Raw genomic sequence first — 19,485 nt, 5'->3', positions numbered from 1 at the left:
TACATTACTACTGGAAAAAACATAGCCTTGACTACATGGACCTTTGTTGGCAAAGTAATGCCTCTGCTTTTTAAAATGCTGTCTAGGTTGGTCCTAACTTTCCTTCCAAGGAGTAAGCGTCTTTTAATTTCATGGCTGCAATCAACATCTGCAGTGATTTTGGAACACCCAAAAATAAAGTCAGCCACTGTTTCCCTATCTATTTGCCATGAAGTGATGGGACCAGATGCCATGATCTTAGTTTTCTGAATGTTGAGCTTTAAGTCAACTCTTTCACTCTCCTCTTTCACTTTCATCAAGAGGCTCTTTAGTTCATTACTTTCTGCCATGAGGGTGGGGTCATCTGTGTATCTGAGGTTATTGCTATTTTGGGGGACAACCCTGATTCCAGCTTGTTCTTTATCCAGTCCAGTGTTTCTCATGATGTACTCTGCATATAAGTTAAATAAGCAGGGTGACAATATATAGCCTTGATGTACTCCTTTTCCTATTTGGAACCACTCTGTTGTTCCATCTCCAGTTCTAACTGTTGCTTCCTGACCTGCACACAGATTTCTCAGGAGGCAGGTCAGGTAGTCTGGTATTCCCGTCTCTTGAAGAATTTTCCATAGTTTGTTGTGATCCACAAAGTCAAAGGCTTTGGCATAGTCAATAAAGCAGGAATAGATGTGTTTCTGGAACTCTCACTTTTTTGATGTTTCAGCAGATGTTGGCAATTTGATCTCCGCTTCTTCTCCCTTTTCTAAATCCAGCTTGAGCATCTGGAAGTTCATGGTTCACATACTGTTGAAGCCTGGCTTGAAGAATTTTGAGCATTACTTTACTAGCATGCGAAATGAGTGCAATTGTGTGGTAATTTGAATATTCCTTGGCATTGCCTTTCTTTAGGATTGGAATGAAAACTGACCTTTTCCAGTCCTGTGGCCACTGCTGAGTTTTCCAAATTTGCTGGCATATTGAGTGCAGCACTTTCACAGCATCATCTTTTAGAATTTGAAATAGCTCAACTGGCATTCCATCACCTCCAGTAGCTTTGTTTGTAGTGATGCTTCCTAAGGCTCACTTGACTTCATATTCCAGGACATCTGGCTCTAGGTGAGTGATCACACCATTGTGATTGTCTTGGTCATGAAGATCTCTTGTACAGTTCTTCTATGTATTCTTACCACCTCTTCTTAATATCTTCATCTTCTGTTAGGTCCCTACCCTTTCTGTCCTTTATTGAGCACATCTTTGCATGAAATATTCCCTTGGTATGTCTGATTTTCTTGAAGAGATCTTTAGTCTTTCCCATTCTATTGTTTTCCTCTATTTCTTACATTGATCGCTGAGGAAGGCTTTCTTATCTCTCCGGGCTATTCTTTGGAATTCTGCATTCAAATGGGTATATCTTTCCTTTTTTCCTTTGCTTTTCGCTTCTCTTCTTTTCACTGCTATTTGTAAGGCCTTCTCAGACAGTCATTTTGCTTTTTTGCATTTCTTTTTCTTGGGGATGGTCTTGATCCCTGTCTCCTGTACAATGTCATGAACCTACATCCATAGTTCATCAGGTACTCTGCCTCTCCGATCTAGTCACTTAAATCTAGTTCTCAATTCCACTGTATAATCATAAGGCATTTGATTTATAGTTAAAAGGACATGCCAAAAAACCTGAAAATAATAATCATAAACTCATTTTTGTAGTCTCCTTGAAAAGTATGGTTATTGTGAAGCTCAAAAGAGTTACCACAGTCTCTAGGAAGAAAGTCACTCAATAAAGATCTGTCTTTAAGTCATTCATTCACACACTCCCACACACACATAGAACTGATTGGCCCACAACATATTTCCTTAAAGTATTGTATAGAAAATACTACCAGGTATCAAAGAACGGGCTTCAGGTTCCCTGGAAAGTTTGTTAAAAATGCACATACATAGGTCCCAGGTGGTAAGATTTGGTTTTTGTGGAAGAGAGGGGAATAAAAACTTGACTTCTACGTTTAAAAATTCCTCTCCAGAGAGTCTGGTGTTCCTGAAGGTTATAAACCCCTGTCCTAGAGGGCCATCACTGGTTGACGAGCCTTTCGTATAGGACAGTCTTGAACCCTAATGTATATGTATATGAATCACTGGGGGATCTTAAAATGCAGATGTTGGGTCATCTGGGTTGGGAGATAGAATTCTGTGGGTCTAACAAGCCCCCAGGTGGTCCCAACAAGCCCCCAGGTGGTCCCAGTGTTGCTTGTCTGTGAATCCACTTTGAATATAGCGGCGATGGGATTTTTCCAGCCATTTTGTAGCTGAGCTAACAGGCGTTTGTTTTGAAGTATTCTACAAGATGCAGCTGTTGATATTTAGTACCTATGTTGTGTCCAACTCTGTGACCACATGGACACTATCTCGCCAGGCTCCTCTGTCCATGGAGTTTTCCAGACAAGAATACTGGAGCAGGTTACCATTTCCTCCTCCAGGGACTCTTCCTGACCCAGGGATTGAACCTGTGTCTATAGTATCTCCAGCATTGGCAGGCAGATTTTTTACCACTAGCACCACCTGAGAAGCCCTTATGTTAATAAATGAATATTGTTTAGTCCGTAAGTCAGGTCTGACCATTTTGTGAACCCACAAAATATGAACTCCCCAGGTTGGTAGGTGCCCAATATGCTACTGGAGATCAGTGGAGAAATAAATCCAGAAAGAATGATGAGACGGAGCCAAGGCAACAACAACATCCAGTTGAGGACGTGACTGGTGATGGACGCAAGATCCGACGCAGTAAAGAGCGATATTGTACAGGAGCCTGGAATGGGGGGTCCACAAATTAAAGCAAATTGGAAGTGGTCAAACAGAGATGGCAAGCGTGAACATCGACATTTTAGGAATCAGTGAACTAAAATGGACTGGAATGGGTGAATTTAACTCAGATGACCATTATATCTACTACTGTGGGCAAGAATCCCTTAGAAGAAATGGAGTAGCCATCATAGTCAACAAAAGAGTCTGAAATGCAATCCTTGGATACAATCTCAAACATGATAGAATGATCTCTGTTCATTTCCAAGGCAAACCATTCAATACCACAGTAATCCAAGCCTATGCCCCAACCAGTAACACTGAAGAAGCTTAAGTTGAATGGTTCTATGAAGACCTACAAGATCTTCTAGAACTAACACCCAAACAAGATGTCCTTTTCATTATCGGGGACTGGAATGTAAAAGTAGGAATTCAAGAAATACCTGGAGTAGCAGGCAAATTTCGCCTTGGAGTACGAAATGAAGCAGGATAAAGGCTAGTAGAGTTCTGCCAAGAGAATGCACTGGTCATAGCAAACACCCTCTTCCAACAACACAAGAGAAGACTCTACACATGAACATCACCAGATGGTCAATACCAAAATCAGATTTATGATATTCCTTGCAGCCAAAGATGGAGAAGCTTTATACAGTCAGCAAAAACAAGACCGGGAGCTGACTGTGGCTCAGATCATGAACTCCATATTGCCAGATTCAGATGTAAATTGAAGAAAGTAGGGAAAACCACTAGATCATTCAGGTATGACCTAAATCAAATCCCTAGTGATTATACAGTGGAAGTGAGATATAGATTCAAGGGATTAGATCTGATAGAGTGCCTGAAAAGTATGGATAGAGGTTCAGAGATAGTACAGGAGGCAGGGATCAAGACCATCACCAAGGAAAAGAAATGCAAAAAGGCAAAATGGCTGTCTGAGGAGGCCTTACAAATAGCTGTGAAAAGAAAAGAAGCAAAAGGCAAAGGAGAAAAGCAAAGATAAACCCATTTGAATGCAGAGTTCCAAAGAATAGCAAGGAAAGACAAGAAAGCCTTCCTCAGCAATCAATGCAAAGAAATAGAGGAAAACAATAGAATGGGAAAGACTAGAGACCTCTTCATGAAAATTAGAGATACCAAGGGAACATTTCATGCAAAGATGGGCTCAATAAAGGACAGAAATGCTATGGACCTAACAGAAGCAGAAGATATTAAGAAGAGGTGGCAAGAATACACAGAAGAACTATACAAAAGAAGATCTTCATGACCCAGATAATCACAATGGTGTGATCACTCACCTAGAGCCAGATGTCCTGGAATATGAAGTCAAGTGAGCCTTAGGAAGCATCACTACAAACAAAGCTAGTGGAGGTGATGGAATGCCAGTTGAGCTATTTTAAATCTTAAAAGATGATGCTCTGAAAGTGCTGCACTCAATATGCCAGCAAATTTGGAAAACTCAGCAGTGGCCACAGGACTGGAAAAGGTCAGTTTTCAATCCAGTCCCAAAGAAAGACAATGCCAAGGGAAGTTCAAACTACCACACAATTGCACTCATCTCGCATGCTAGGAAAATAATGCTCAAAATCCTCCAAGCCAGACTACAACAGTATGTGAACCACGAACTTCCAAATGTTCAAGTTGTATTTAGAAAAGGCAGAGGAAGCAGAGACCAAATTGCCAACATCTGCTAGATCATCAAAAAAGTAAGAGATTTCCAGAAACACATCTATCTCTGCTTTACTGACTATGACAAAGCCTTTGACTTTGTGGATCACAACAAATTGTGGAAAATTCTTCAAGAGATGGGAATACCAGACCTCCTGACCTGCCTCCTGAGAATCTGTATGCAGGTCAGGAAGCAACAGTTAGAACTGGAGGTAGAACAACAGACTGGTTCTCAAATTGGGAAAGGAGTACGTGGAGGCTATATATTGTCACCCTGCTTATTTATCTTATATGCAGAGCACATCATGAATAACGCTGGGCTGGATGAAGCACAAAGTGGAATCAAGATTGCCGGGAGAAATATTAATAATCTCAGAAATGCAGATGACCCCACCCTATGGCAGAAAGTGAAGAGGAAATAAAGAGCCTCTTGAGGAAAGTGAAAGAGGAGAATGAAAAAGTTGGTTTAAAGCTCAAGATTCAGAAAACTAAGATCATAGCATATGGTCCCATCACTTCATGGCAAATAGATGGGGAAACAATGGAAAAAGTAACAGACTATTTTTTTTCCCTCCAAACTCACTGCAGATGTTGATTGCAGCCATGAAATTACAAGACGCTTGCTCCTTGGAAGAAAAGTTATGACCAACCTAGACAACTTATTAAAAAGCAGAGGCATTACTTTGCCAACAAAGGTCCATATAGTCAAAGCTATGGTTTTTCCAGTTGTCGTGTGTGGATGTGAGAGTTGGATTATAAAGAAAGCTGAGCACTGAAGAATGGATGCTTTTGAACTGTGGTGTTGGAGAAGACTCTTGAGAGTCCCTTGGACTGCAAGGAGATCCAACCCGTCCATCCTAAAGGAAATCAGTCCTGAATATTCACTGGAAGGATTGATGCTGAAGCTGAAACTCCAATATTTGGCCACCTGATGTGAAGAACTGACTCATATGAAAAGGCCCTGATACTGGGAAAGATTGGAGGTGGGAGGAGAAGGGGACGACAGAGGATAAGATGATTGGATGGCATCACTGACTCAATAGATAGGAGTTTGCATAAGCTCTGGGAGTTGGTGATGGACAGGGTGGCCTGGCATGCTGCAGTCCATGGGGCTGCAAAGAGTTGGATTTGACTGAGCGACTGAGGTGAACAACTGGTGGATTGTAGCCCACCAGGCTCCTCTGTCCATTGGATTCTTAGGTAAGAATACTGGAGTGAGTTCCCATTTACTTCTTTAGGGTATCTTCCCAACCCAGGGATTGAACCCAACTCTCCTGAATTGGCAGGCGGATTCTTTACCACTAAGCCCATGGGGGAAGCCCATTCTACAAGATACTGCAGTGTTAATGGGAGACAGCATTGTGTTGTGAAAAGATAATTCATCCAGCAAGCACTGACTAAGCATTCACTGCATATTAGGTTCTTAGATCTTTGTGTTTCTGACTCACCTTGGCCTTTCCTCATGAGGCTCATGTTTGTGTCCTTTAGAAAACCTTACCCCCTCCAATAATCCTTGACTGTATATCCCTGCTGTGTGTTCCGACTGCATATTGCATTAACTTTAATCACGGGAGTTGTCATACTTGGTTATAATTACCTACTTTCTTGTTTATCTTAGAATATAAAGCTTTTGAGGGCACTTCAGACCTCAGAACTCTGTCCATGAAAGATAAGCACTGACTATGTAGGACAATTACTAAACCAATTAATTAAATGAGGTAAAGTAAGCAAAACCTCCAGTTCCAGCTAACTCCATTTCCTTTGTAAATTCTCCACTGACCTCCAGCTAAGTCAAAAGAGAATAGCTGAGGGCTCTTGCCTACCTCTGCAAGGCTCCCTCTGGCTGGCTCTGACTGACCAAGAACCTTTTGTCCAGATGATGACAGTGTTGTAGTGTCTCGTCAATCAGAAATAAGTGGGAGAAGTATTAGTCAGTCCCAGCAAGGAGCATGACGGTTTTAAAATGCATCCACGGAACACTTACCTGGACACAGAGGGCACTTGGGGTGACCTGGTTTCTCTTCTTGAAGTCCAGGGTTTGGCAATCACCCCCACAGCCCAGCTCCGCTCCCGCAGAGCTGCCAGGCAGGCGGCACGCATAGGAAGCTGCAGCAGCGCCTGCAGCAGTGTCCCGGATCCCGCGCCTCACACTGCCTCTGCTCACGTGCTTACCTCCAGAAACTGCAACCAGGCCCACATCTGGTGACGCTGTATGTTTTACTGGTTGCCTTGTGACCTTACCTCTCATGGGGCCAAGGGAATGATGGTGAAATGGAGTGACTGGCAGGAGCAGCTGCAGAGCTGCCGGCGTGGCCATCCCCTTTGCTGGGGAAAACTCAGTTATCTCTGATGTTCAGTATCCAGTAGGACGAACTTTCTTCCACAAATACACTGGGAATTTCCCATTCATCACGTGATACTGTTGTAGTAATTTCAAACCTAAAAGAGATGACAAAGAAAGAATACATAGAAATTAGTAGGCTTGGGAGCAACTATTGGCCCATTGCTGAAGGAAGTTGAAATAGACTTTGGATAAAATTAAATTTACTCATTTTGTTATTGTTGTTCGGTCGCTAGGTCGTTTCCCGACTGTTTTTGACCCCATGGACTGTAGTCTGCCAGACTCCTCTGTTCATGGGGTTTCCCAGGCAAGAATACTGGAATGGGTTGCCATTTGCTTCTCCAGGGGATCTTACTGACCCAAGGATCGAACCCATGTCTCCTGCATTGGCAGGCAGATTCTTTACCACTGAGCCAGCAGGAAAGCCATATTGACATATATTTAGCACATATTTATTGCTTGCCTATATGTGTAAGACATACACTGGGCTATAAAAGAATCAAAGATCTCTGAACTGCAGTTACAGCTCTCAGTGAATTTCGACTAGCCAGTAGTTTGGAAACTGAAAAGAAGCTATTTTCAAAAACCCTTGACACTCCAGCCCGGTTCTCCTCTCTCAAACAATCTGGGTTGAAACTGCTTGTTTCTGCATTTATCCAGATCACCAGAGTGATCTTTTATTTGAATTCATGGCTGTAGTGTGAGCTCTTAACACATTCTCTTAAAATGTATCCCTTCCTGGCTTCTGTCAGCCTTTCTTCCCTAGGCTGGACCTTACTCTGGTTTGTCCCTGCACTGTCTTTGATGGAATTTCCTTTTCTCAAACTCAGACACCCAAGAGGCTAAGGATGCATATCATGTATCCTGGTCCCTTGAGATGTTGTGGTTGTGTTGCTAGTCGCTAAGTCATGTCTGACTCTTTGCAACTCCATGAACTGCAGCACGCCAGGCTCCCCTGTCCTTCACTGTCTCCTGAGGTGTGCTCAGATTCATATTCATTGACTCAGTGATGCTATATAACCATCTCATCCTCTGCCACCCCTTTCTCCTTTTGCCTTCAATCTTTCCCAGCATCAGGGTCTTTTCCAATGAGTCGGCTCTTTGAATCAGGTGGCCAGAGTATTGGAGCTTCAGCAACAGTGCTTCCAATGAATATTCAGGGTTGAGTTCCTTTAGGATTGACTGGTCTGATCTCCTTGAAGTCCAAGGGATTCTCAAGAGTCTTCTCCAGCACCAATTCAAAAGCATCAATTCTTTGGTGCTCAGCCTTCTTTATGGTCCAACTGTCATATCCGAAAATGACTACTGGAAAAACCATAGTTTTGACTATATGGACTTTAGTTGGCAAAAGGATGTGTTTGCTTTTTAATATGCAACCTAGGTTTGTCATAGTTTTCTTTCCAAGGAGCAAGTGTCTTTTAATTTAATGACTACAGTCACCATCTGCAGTGATTTTGGAGCCCAAGAAAATAAAATCTGCCACTGTATCCAAATTTTCCTCTTCTATTTGCCATGAAGTGATGCGACTGGATGCCATGATCTTAAGTTTTTGAATGTTGAGTTTTAAGCCAACTTTTTCACTCCCCTCTTTCATCCTCATCAAGAGGCTCTTTTGTTTCTCTTCACTTTCTGTCATTAGAGTGGTGTCATCTGCATATTGAGGCTGTTGATATTTCTCCTGTTAGATGAGTAGTTCTCAAAAGTGTGGTCTGCAGACTTCTAGGGTCTCTTAGATGCTTTCAGCAGATCTGTGAGGTCAAAATTATTTTCATAATGGTACTAAAGACATTGTGGTTTTTTTTGTTTGTTTGTTTTTTACTGTGTTGACATTTGCATTGATGGTGTAAAAGCAGAAGTGATACCTTAGCATTTGAGGCAGTACTAGGAGTCCTTGTATTCATCACTGTCATCATTTCACTTAAGGAACAAGATGGTGGTTTCACATAGGAATGTCCTTGACAAAGCAGTAAAACGTTTGCATTTTATTAAATTTATAGCACATATCTTTTAATATTTTGTGTGACAAAATGAAAACACATGTATGGCATTTTGAATGTTTTGAGGAAGCACTTGCACAATTTTTTGAACTGCAAGCTCAATCGGTGATTTTTTTCCCCATAGAACATCATTTTTACTTTATTTATTTATTTTGATTTTTTATCTTATTTATTTGTTACTCTTAGAACATCTCATTTTTGACTGGACTCAGAAGTAGGAGCTCTCAGAGAGGACGGCCTCCGTCTCTGGGCAGTCTGTTCCTGCCGTTTTTCTTTGGCCTCCTTCATTTTCTTGGCCAAACGTTTAGCATATTCTGCAGCCTCTTCTTTATTTTGCTTAGTACGCTGTTTCTTAAGAGCAATACGCCGGTGTTTGTGTTGCAGAACTCGTGGAGTCATGAGACGCTGAATCTTGGGTGCTTTAGTCCTAGGTTTCATACCGTCTTTGTTTAGGGGCTTTTGCACAACATACGGGCGCACATCATCTTCTTCAGAGAGATTGAAAAGTTTGCGGATTCTGCTAGCTCTTTTGGGACCCAGACGACGAGGCACTGTAGTAACAGTGAGTCCAGGAATATCCTTCTCTCCTTTTTTCACGATGACTAAATTGAGAACACTCAGATTGGCATCCACAATGCGACCCCATACAGATTTGCGCTTTCTCTCTCCAGTCCTCCTTGGTCTGTAACAAGAATGCCCCTTACTCAGGAGCAGGCGAACTCAGCCATGGGCCAAGACACCCTGCTTCATGGGGAAACCCTGCCTATCATTCCCGTCACTGATTCGGACCACATAACCCTTCCATTCTTCACCCAGAGCATCAGCAGCAACTTCCGTGGCCATACGCTTCTCGTAGAAGGTACGAAGTTTTCGTTCATTGTCCACTTCAATGAGCTTCTGGCAGCCAGTGGCCGGGAGAGAGACTTTCAGCTTCATTCTGAAGCGGCCGACAGCCTCCGAGGCGCCACGAAAAAGAGCTCATTTTTACTTTAAAGACTGACTGACAACCTACAATTATTTAAACTTGGGTATTCAGCAGACATCTTCTAGAAAATGAGCAAAGTGAGCTTGTCACTTCAAGAAAAGCAACTGACAGTACTTGTGTATTTTCAAGGGAAAATCAGAAAGTTGCACCTGCAGCCATGAATCTGACAACTTCCCAATACTTACAAATACCGAAAGAGTGGGACATGATTTAGCGACTAAACAGCAATACTTAACACTTCTCTGGTGAGGTCATTGCTGATATTAAGGAGAGTGATTTTTTATATCGTACAATCCATGTTGTTGCAAACAACTGGACATGACTGAGCAACTAACACACACATGCACATGATTAAATGTATCAACATTTAGAAGATCTGCATAATTCATTGAAGCAATATTTTCTGAATGACTAGTGTATAATGTAACAGAATCATGCATAGGTTAAAGATCTATCCAAAGTGCAAAAGAGACTGGGGGATTTTAATATAATGAAGTATGAAAAGTTCATGGCTATGATTTCTGATTCTACTACATTGCAACTTGAGAAACAGTCACTTACTGAGTTTGATGTAGTGTCATGGAATATCCAAAATTATCTGAAGGGCTGTTAACATACCCTGCCCTTTCCTGACTATGTTTCTGTATGAAGCTAGCTCTTCATACACTTCAGTCAACACAGTGTAACACAACAGAATGAATGCAAAAGCACATAAGAGAATCCAGCTGTCTTGTGTTAAGCTCAGACATTAAAGACATTTAACAGAAATGCAAAAACCATATCACTATGTTTACCAAATTATCTTAGCATCAGAAAACATGGTTATTTTTCATGAAACATTTGTATTAACATATTATTGGATTGACAAAAAGCTTGTTTGGGTTTCCCATAAAATGAACTTTTTGCCATCTATTAATAAAATTAATTAATAAAAATTAATAGATCTTTTTATTTCTAACATGGTAAATACCAGTAGATAGAACTCACAAGGACAAAATAGTTTTTTAGGTCCTCAATTATTTTTGAGAGTGTAAATAAGTCTTTGGACCAAAATGGTTGAGAGTTGCTGCCTTAGGTCACACACTGTTATACACTAATGATTGACTAAATGAACTTCCAGTTAACTAAAACTTTGGAGGATATCACTCAAATTGGCCCTTCCCTGAAAGGCATAGTCCATGATTAACATTCCCAGGCCCCGTGTATCAGCATATCTAGAGCTGTGGAGAAACAGATACATTTTTCAGGGTACATGAGACATATTCACATCTGAAGTTAAATAATTTCAGTAAAAACACCAATACAGGCAAAGTAATTAGGAGCTCAGATTATGAATTCTAATCCAGTTCTCTATTAGTATAGCAATGCCTTAGGCCTAGTTCTACCTTTAAACAGAAAAACTTCTATTTTATCTGTTTGGAATGATATTCTTTCTAAAAGATGTTATATGTTTTTCTACATCTAATCAACCTACCACAATGATTTAAATATTTTAAATGACTTGTGATCATTATTATTAATTCCTATTATTATACTCAAATACAGTAGAGGCACTAAGTCTCATTGAGCATGTGGAAGTTTTTTACACTTTAAATGTATTCTGAGTTGTTTTTTTTTTAAGATTTTCATGTGTTTTAAATGTTGGCTTTTACTTTCTTGCTTTGGTGTTGTATTAACTGTAACATCTTTAACAATGTTCATGTTTGCCTCTCCATTTCTAATTTCTGTAAACCAAACAAAAAAGCTTATTAGAATTGTATAAAATTGAGCAAATAGACTGAAAAAAGATCCCAGATACTTAGAGTGATGTACAGGAGTTTTAGGTAACTGTATTTTTACTGTATTTTAACCACTCAACATACTGTTGAGCATACTTACAGGTTTTTTAGATAGCTAAATTCTTACTAGATGAGGTATTGCAGCATAATAACCATTTAGTTAATAGTTGGGTGTACAGTTAATAAATATAAACAGAAACTTGAGAAAGCCACATAGTGAGTTTGAGCTTGACTCTTGTCTGAGTCTCCCTAATTATACTACTTATTTATCTAATCTTTTAGGTTTTACATGTGCTTTTTTTAAATGAGGTCTTGAAAAAAAAATTTTTTTAATTCTGTGTAAATATTTATAAAAAGAATGTGCATATAGTTCAAAGCCTTTGTGCAATCTTTCAGAATTTAATCCAACGAAAGAGTAGACAGGGACATGTCCTACATAAGGCTCTGGTCCATTGGTGTTTTTCTGAAAGAGCTGGGATGTTTACATTCTTTGGAAGGAAAGAAGAGCAGAGAATACCATTCCATATTTGTACTTGTTGGTTTTCTAGCATCATGGTGGCTGCTTTGTAACAGCTCATAGCACTTACACTGTGGCATCGTTTCAGCCTGTGGAATCACATTGGTATGCAGATTCTTAAGTATGCAGCCCCCATGGATTAAGGCCCTCATTCCTGTCAAAGAGAGTTATTTACTTCAAGAATTTTTCCAAAGTTGCTACCAGGAATACTTTATACTTTTATGGTGACTTGGTCCCTAAGGATAAAGACAGTCATCCAAAAGGAAAACTTTTTGCCAAGGAACTGGACATATATTTACTGGGCAGAACAGAAAAATTCCTAATCTTCATCAATTTGAGAACAGAGTGTTGAGTGTGGATTCCTAGTGTCTACTTGTATTTTGCACCCATGACCCGACTTGTATATATAGTTGAAGAATTATTTTCACTAGACAATTCGTGTAATTTAATTTCTTGTTAAGTTCTTCATATACTTATCAATGCTTTAATGGAGAAAAGCCTTGCTTAATTTTAGGAATCATCTACTCCAGTACTCTTGCCTGGAAAATCCCATGGACAGAGGAGACTGGTAGGCTACAGTCCATGGGGTCGCTAAGAGTCGGACACGACTGAGCGACTTCACCTTACCTTACTTTAGTCTTCTTTTAGAACATTTGTCTGGACAACAGGAGATACTGATAATCATTTCACTTTATTCCTTCTAAGTTCTTCACAAACTCATATTAAGTTCCAAGTAAATACTCTACAGTGGCTTTTCTGAAACTTCCTTCCTTGTCCTCAAGTTTTAATCCCCCTCTGTTTTTCCTCCTTTGTTTTTGGCAGATGGTGACCCCATACAATTTATCTAGTGTAAGTTCCTGCACTGTCTCTCCTGACTGTCTTGAAATATCAGCATTTGTGTCCATCTTTTTTTCCTTTTCTGTATCTGAGAAACAGTTGCCCTTTTACCTCTTGTCCTTTTTTTACCTTCTATGTTTGCCCTTAATTCTCTTTCTGTATCAGCTCATGGTTCATTTTGCAAATGGTTCATTTGCAGAAAATAGACACATCTCTAGTTTGTGCTTATAGAATTGTTGAAAGCTCTGGAAAGACAGGACCTTCAGAAATGGCTTCAGACAACACTGCACAACTGGCTATCCAAAGGATTGGCAACATTTGCCACAATCAGGAAATTAAGGAGTCAGGAAGCTATTGGGCTGGCCCAGTGCTAGGAGGAGGGTTACATACCTTAGCTGTGATCTGGGATTAAGAAGCTGCCAGTAGAACTGCTGTATCCAGAGTAACAGTCATCTACCAGATCTGCAGCAGCAAGATGGATGCCTTACAGTCTAATTCCTCTCTTTGCTTAATTCAGTTTCAAGTGCAAGTTTCTTCCAGGTGCACCTTCTTGTTGAAATTAAATCACACCTAGAACCTAAGCTGAAGGAGAGTCTGGGAAATGTTATTTTATCTCCTTTGCCTCTGCTGCACACAAGACACATTCCAAGGAGTTCGAGACAAAAGTCAAGCAATCCATTCAACTGTTTGCCAGTCTTTTCTACTGACTTTTGATCTACTCAGTTACTAGCTTTATTTCTTATTTGTTTATCCCAGTCTAGATATTTCCTCAACCTTTTTTTCCATTTCACTGTTTGAATATCTGCACTAAATTCCAAGATTTTTAAACTCCTACTATTAATATTTTTCTTGGGTTATTATTACTTTTATTACATGGTATGCTGGTCCTTATTGTTTTCTTTTGCCTTGTCATCCTGAAACTGTTATATTCCTATTGATTTCCAAAAATATTGTGCCACCATAAACATGACTTCCCAACAACTTGTGAACTCAGTTTTGGTACTATAAAACCCCTTATCAGGGGCTGAAGTTGGATTTTGGAATCTGGATAGGAAACTCATTAAAAGTAGGATTATTTGCTTATTTCTAAAACCTTAACCATACATCATTGGTCTTGCTGCACTTTCCACTGACCATTTTTCTGGACAGCTGATGAATACAGGGTTACCTAAGTCTTCAGTTTAAGAACCACTTGGGGTGAGGGAATGCTTATTAAATTTTGTCTCAGAAGTATGAGGTAAGTTTTGCCAAAAGCCTGAAGTGGAAAATTGAAGAATAAATTTGAATCAGTTCTAATGAGGTGGATGAAACTGGAGCCCATTATACAGAGTGAAGTAAGCCAGAAAGAAAAACATCAATACAGTATACTAACACATATATATGGAATTTAGAAAGACGGTAACGATAACCCTATATGCAAGACAGAAAAAGAGTCACAGATGTATAGAACAGACTTTTGGACTCTGTGGGAGAAGGCGAGGGTGGGATGATCTGAGAGAATAGCATTGAAACCTGTATATTATCAATTGTGAAACAGATCACCAGTTCAGGTTGGATGCATGAGACAAGTGCTCAGGGCTGGTGCACTGGGATGACCCTGAGGGATGGGATGGGTAGGGAGGTGGGAGGGGGGTTCAGGATGGGAACACATGTAAATTCATGGCTGATTCATGTCAATGTATGCAAAAACCACTACAATATTGTAAAGTAATTAGCCTCCAACTAATATCAATAAATGAAAAAAAAATTTTTTTTAAAAGAAAATTGAAGAAGGGCTGGGACTTCAGAAGGAGCTACTAGATCATAGACTACTTTCCAAATTCCATCAAAATGATTTTACTTGTCTGAGATCATGTCTCTTATCCTGTCTTGGTTATCTTTAGGCCCCAAGACTTTATTTTATGGATTAAGAATAGCCTTGCATGGGATGGGCTTATTTATACTAATTTTCTCTTTCCTTTTCATGTATTTTAATACATATAGTAGTGGAATTTAAGGAGGAGATTGTCTTGGTTCTACCACTTACTCTGACATCTTTCAAGTGGACTTGTCAATGAACTGTATGTGAAAATACAGCCCATGAGTCAAGATTTAGTTTTGCTAACGGGAATCTGACACAATTGATATGTCACATACACAATACAGAATAGTTTAAGTACAAGGTTCTATGAGAACTCAAATCTTGTACTTGCTTTCTAGTCAGCTCTGGAAGATGTGGAAATCAAGCAATAGTAAGTTAATAGAAAAGGAGCTTCTTAAAAATTTACCAGGGAATTATTTATCATAAAAGTATATAAGCAAAGCTGACACGCCTCTCAGATTTTATTTACAAAGTGAAATAATGTTAAATTTCTCAAAGAAGCCTTAACTTTACATTTTCACTTGCTGTCAGTAAAATAAATCTTACCTGACATGGGTCAAGAGGTTGTAAGCAATAAAACACAGTATTTTGTAAATATTTACATTACCAGTATTTCTCTTAGTTATGTATATGATTAAATTGAGAGACACTGAAGGGGAAAATAGTATTTATGGACAGAAGCTCACTCATCTGATTAATGTATTAGGTGTGGAATGAGGTCTCTAAGGGAATGTTTTCAAAGAAAGGGAATTAAATCGCATGCTCACATAAGTATGTTGTACCAAATCACAGTTTGTAAAAGACAGTTTTACTCAATTTTGAATCTGTAACATATTATTTTACAAGTAGTCATAATATTGACTATTTAAAAATTAGAGATTAAAAAATCTTTAAAGATTAATATATATAAAGCTCTTAAAAGAATAAAAGAGGAAAAAGGAAAACAAAATAAACAAAATCTGTCTTTTTCAACGCTGGTTTATAGACTGACCAGGCAAGTTTTTCTCTTTCTCTAGTCTTTTCCATTTCCTCCCTGACTGCATGCACTGTATGTCAATTGTTTTTACACTCCTCCTCTCTCTTTCTTCATTCTAGGGTTCATGGTATCGAATTAAGACTATTGATGAGGAAGGCAATTTATGTGATGGTTTAGTTGCTAAATTATGTCCAACTCTTGCAACCCCATGGATTATAGTCCTCCAGACTCCTCTTTCCCTAGGATTTTCCAGGCAAGGACACTGGAGTAGGTTGCATTTCCTTCTCCAGGGGATCTTCCTGACCAGGGATCAAACCCGGGTCTCCTGCACTGCAGGCAGATTCTTTTTTTTTTTTTTTTGGTTTAGTATGGTTTATTAAACTGTGCCTTAGTACAGACACTGGGGCTTGCCCATTGTGCTCTTAATGTACAAGGCCCTGACGTTCTGCCAAAAAAATATGGAACACTTCACGAATTTGCGTTTCATCCTTGTGCAGGGGCCATGCTAATCTTCTCTGTATCGTTCCAATTTTAGTATATGTGCTGCCGAAGCGAGCACTGCAGGCAGATTCTTTACCAAGCGAGCTACCAGGGAATCCCTGTGAGTAAAACCACAAGCTCTGAAGTCAGAATTCCTGTGTTCAATTTCTGGTCTTAGCTGCATAATTTTAGGCAAAGTACCTCAGTTTTCTAAGTCTCTGTTTTCCTCTCCAAAAAAATGAGGGTAATGACAGTCCATCTGAACACAGTCCATCTGAACACATACAAGTAGAAGTACATTTATACTTTTCATCAAAGTTTTCTAGAGATAAATGATTTAAGGAAGTAAAGGGCTTAGCATAGTAAGTGCTCAATTTTAAAAAGCCACTAATATTTACATATTTATATTATTACTTCTGCTGGGAGACAATAAATAGGTTGGTCTTCTTCCACAATTCAGTTATGAAACATGTACTTACAGAGGAAAAGACACACAAAAAATTATTTATCTTAGATTATGATGAGCTAATACCAAGTATATGTATGAAAACTGAAAATGAATCCAGATATTTTCAAACATCTTATAGACTAAGTACCAACACTACAATTTTTCTTTGGCATGTTTTATTTGGCATGTTCTGTGTATGTGTCTCTGTGTGTGTGTGTGTGTGTGTGTGTGTGTGTGTGTGTGTGTGTGTGTGTATAGGAAGTCAATGCATTCTTATTCAGTAATCCCTTCTTGAGCACCTCTGTGAGCTGTATGTGCATCATGGAACTTAATACATATTATTTCTAATCCTTATTAATCCTCAAGAGAAATCAGATTTATTAGTTTTATTTTACATTTTGGAAAACTAGAGCTTAAGGAGGTAATGCAATTCATCTAACCAAGTTCAGAGGGTTAGTAAGCACTGGGACCACAGGTTTGAAACCGACGCCTTCTTTCATGAGAGCTGGTGTTCTCTTCCACTAGGACACGTACTTTATGAATCTAGGCCTAATGGCCTGAGAAGAGTGGTTGATAAGTTCATTCATAGAGATTCAACATTGTAAATATTAACAGTTTTTATGTCCAAATTTACTCTTTTTACTGACAAAGTATTTCATTTTAACAAGTATTTTCAGGGGTTAGAATTTTTACTCAGATTCATAATAATGCACAATTATACAAATTAGAAAAATGCATAATTGTATACATAAAGATCTTTTATACACTAATAAATGTTTATTCTTCATAATCACCTATGAATATAATCATATTGGTGAAGCTGGTGATTGCAAGGGATATGTTTGGGCACAATTGACTCTGGCAGATAACCTTTGTTTAGTTTAGTCCTATTAAAAATAGAGAAAAATGTCAATGTATGGCAAAAACCACTACAATATTGTAAAGTAATTAGCCTCCAACTAATAAAAATAATTGGGGGGGGGGACAAATAATTGTTCAAACCAGGAAAAAAAAATAGAGAAAAAGTAGTCCTTTAGAAAAGCCCTGTGGCAAGGAAAGTATCACCATATTTTACATGGTTCATGAGGGAAAAATATTTCCTGCTGTTCAGACAATTGTAAAAGGTCAACTAAACACAATCATAGCAGTTGATTCCAAATGTTGACCTCAGAATGTACGCTCTGAAGGAATGCTAATGGCTCCTACCATAGTGCTTTTGCTTATTTGGATTCCACTAAAAGCTCCACTTGACAAGCACAATGATGAACTGCACTTTTCCCATCAAGCAACACATGTTTGGATGATAGACACCTCTGTTAAGGTGGAGATCTGTTTATCTTCCAAGAACCAATTTTTCACCTTACTCTGCAAACCCATGAAGCTGCATAAACTCATATAACTTATTGCTGATAAATGGAACATCAGCTTTAAGATTGACCTCGGGGAAGGGGACACAGGATATAATGACACATCTGTTTTATCAACATAAAACCTCTTTGGTCTTCAAAAGGAGGAATTTTCTGTTCATATTCTAGTACATCTGACACTACTGAATGAGCGATTTTACACTTCAAAATATGTTTTATTACCTATTTTTAATCTATTTTATTATCTTTAAAAAATTAAATTTAAATGAATGAAATATGAATAACTCTATCCTTAACTTATATGTTCACTGTTGAGTATTGTTTCATCGTTGACTTATTAACAACTCTCTCATGATCCTCCATTATAATAATTTCACACAAGACAACAAAATAAATATATCTGGCAGTCAATAAACAGATATTTTTCAAAACTGGGTAACTATTCTTTTTCTCATTGCTTTGGCTGCATCCTTAAAGCCTTGGACATATTGAATTCATTTAATTTTTGCAATAAATTGTTGTGTGCTTTCAAAAAAGAAAGAACGAAATTGATTTTTTCAGAAAAGGGGAAGGCCTTCTTATAATTTATGACAATAAAAGAATAGAGTCTCCCAGAACACAACTAACTTAAACACTTCAAATTCATTAACATCATTGTTCTGGCACTTAAACATATGCTTCTGCCTCCAGGAATATCATGTAAAATGTAAATGTACATGGAGATATAAACTTTAAAGCTATATCAGTCAGCAAATTAATTATCATTTAAGACCTTAGCAAGAATTAGTGGGAAACTGTTAGAGATAAACTGAAATACATTTCGTGCCCAATCAGAAGTGAGCCTTAAAGAATGAAAACATCCTTTAAGAAGTGTTGCTTACCTGGTTCTGAGTTCTTTGGACTCATAATCTTGAGTATAATAGTCAAACAGGGATCCCTTTGGTGGAAAATAGATAGAAGATGATCTTAAAGTATTCTTAACTTTGAGATTGTGTGATCATGATACATGATTCATTAAAAACCATTAAATTCACATTGTAAAATGAAATCTAAACATTTTAATATCATTTAGGGTCCCAGCAGAAAATAGGTGGCATATTCAAAAGAGTGTAAAGATAATATAGCACAGGCTCGTGGAAACCAACAAATGAAAATGAAGCACCCAGAGGTCAAGAGCAGGAAGCTGTTATTACCCTTAGGTCTGAAGATGCAAGGAGGTGGTGTGTGTTATTGGAACACAACAGGAGTTAAGGCGTGGTAGAGCGACAGACAGACAGGAGCTCTGACTGTCTACATGGAGGAGCAAAGCCATTGCCAAACTGTGACCCAGCAGGTCCAGCAGGGAGAGCGTTTCCCTGCCCTCTCATTTCCCTTGCTCTTTATCTCTTTTTGGAGCTTCCTGTTGACCAAAGCCAACCAGGAGTCAGCATGCAAGGGAACTTGGCCACTGCAGGCTCTAGA

At 38.9% G+C, this 19,485-nt stretch overlaps 1 protein-coding gene, 1 non-coding gene and 1 pseudogene across 4 annotated transcripts in view; 1 reads left to right on the top strand and 2 right to left on the bottom strand.

Moving 5' to 3' along the window:
* SYNPO2 (synaptopodin 2) overlaps positions 1–19,485 on the top strand; it is a 200,126-nt gene that overhangs the window by 135,140 nt on the left and 45,501 nt on the right. The gene's annotated exons all lie outside the window — the stretch shown is intronic.
* On the bottom strand, positions 8,968–9,711 carry LOC136148042 (small ribosomal subunit protein eS6 pseudogene; annotated as a pseudogene).
* On the bottom strand, positions 16,182–16,288 carry LOC136148176 (U6 spliceosomal RNA). The gene has a single exon (XR_010659461.1). It is a non-coding gene; the product is annotated as a U6 spliceosomal RNA (small nuclear RNA).

Source organism: Muntiacus reevesi, chromosome 16 (assembly GCF_963930625.1).
Source record: "Muntiacus reevesi chromosome 16, mMunRee1.1, whole genome shotgun sequence".
NCBI classification, from domain to species: domain Eukaryota; kingdom Metazoa; phylum Chordata; class Mammalia; order Artiodactyla; family Cervidae; genus Muntiacus; species Muntiacus reevesi.
Note: the sequence above shows the minus strand (reverse complement) of the source record. Positions and strands in the feature narration are given on the sequence as shown.